Raw genomic sequence first — 1,916 nt, 5'->3', positions numbered from 1 at the left:
ACCGTTGAGCCTGGTTAGTATTGGGAATTCTAGACGCTTAATGTGCTCTCCGCTGATCTCAGCATTTGTTATCAGTCGTCTCGAACATACACTTCACTTGTTCACTTGCCACTGGACTAAGGAAAGGTGTGGTTGGAGGTTGCGCACCCTCTGCCACAAAAATTTCACGCGCAGGCACCCCTTCGGTGCGTATCCATAGTCTGCCAATGACTGAAGGAGCCTCTTTATATATATATATATATATATATATATATATATATATATATATATATATATATATATATATATATATATATACTAGACTACACGTGACCCATTTCGTCAGTATGTTATATCAGCTATGGAATTAATGTTTGACTCTTGTGACGTAAAGAAAATAGTTTTCTTTGTGACATAACAGAAACATTTCTATGAAAGTATATTAAAATGAAAAAAGAATATAGATAGATTTCTATGAATTGTTCTGTTTATAATTGTTTCTCTTTGGAAAAAAAAACTTACAGCAATTGAATTATAAGTGGTTTGACATACTTATAGGTAAATCTGCACTAGACATATACCATAATACTTAAAGTTAAATTCAAATTTTTGATATATCTTTTAATTTAAACTCGATAAAAAAACAATTGGGACGCTGAAAAAGTGCCCAGTAAAACAATACGTTTTATTGTTGCGTTGATTATTAAAATTAAAAAGAACATATTGTCCGGGTTATATATTTATGTTTATAGTGTAGAAGAACATGCATGAATGGTTTTTAAGTAAGGTGTATTAAAAATGTATAATAAATTTTAAAAAATACATGAAGTCGGTGGGTAAATCGTCGTTGTAAAATGTTCTTATGGTTTCAACGGGTTAAAGTAGATTTATTTGTAAGAAAATTGCGTTAAAATAACTTAAACGTAATACGGAAATGAACGATGTAAAAAAATGCAGAAAGTATTGACAATTGGGTGCTAGTGCACTTACTGATCCACGCTATTTTTTAAATCGTATTTCCAAGTGTAATTAAAGTCCTATGATATGTTTTTTTTTAAATTCAATTGTAAAGTTAAAGTATAGAATAGGTAGAGAACACCTTCCCCTCCACATGTTAAGAGGGGAATTTTTTTTTAAATAATAACGTTATTATTTCAGCACGGATCAATAAGTGCACTAGTACCAACAATTGTTTATTTGGCCAATTTAAACGCGAAAAAAAAAACAATTGGTACGCTGAAAACGTACATAGTAAAGCAATACGTTTTATTGTCGCGTTGATTATTTGTTTGTGTAGGCATGCGCAACCGGAAGTTCTAAACCGGTTGTTGGGCTAGAATACGCGATACAAGGTCATTTGAGTTTTATAATTATATATATATAGTAAGTAAACATGCCCTGCCAAAGATACATTTACGTCACATTCATTTTATTTTATTGGTAGCATAATTCTTCTTAACTGTGTTTCATTGAATAGTGAAAATTCACCAACCAACTCATCAGAGACAAAATAGTGATTTTATTTTTGTAGTTGTTGTAGCAGTAAGAAAACGTTATATCTGGCGATAGCAGTAAATCTCATTAATAGAAGTAGTAGTATAGCAAGAAATAATATGTAGTAGTAGTAGTTGTTGTATTAATAGCATAGAAAAATTATTTAGGCATTGTATGATATATATAACACGGTTACATCTTTATATTATACTAGCAGGGATATCCGACGTTACCCTGGATTGAATGAGGATTAACGAATAATCATACACTCTTATATATTTATTGTCATCGAAATCTGTGAAATACCCCAGGAGAATGCTTCACATGCCTCCATGCAGTAACTTCGTCCAAAATATATGCTATTTTACAATGCACTGTGGAGAACCTACTGTTTCTTTGATAAAATTATTTCATATAAACCTCTTTTTAGTTAACGAAAAAAA

Source organism: Euprymna scolopes, chromosome 26, assembly GCF_053919585.1.
Source record: "Euprymna scolopes isolate OS-2025 chromosome 26, ASM5391958v1, whole genome shotgun sequence".
Taxonomy (NCBI): domain Eukaryota; kingdom Metazoa; phylum Mollusca; class Cephalopoda; order Sepiida; family Sepiolidae; genus Euprymna; species Euprymna scolopes.
The sequence above is the reverse complement of the archived record's forward strand: the minus strand, read 5'-3'. Positions refer to the sequence as shown.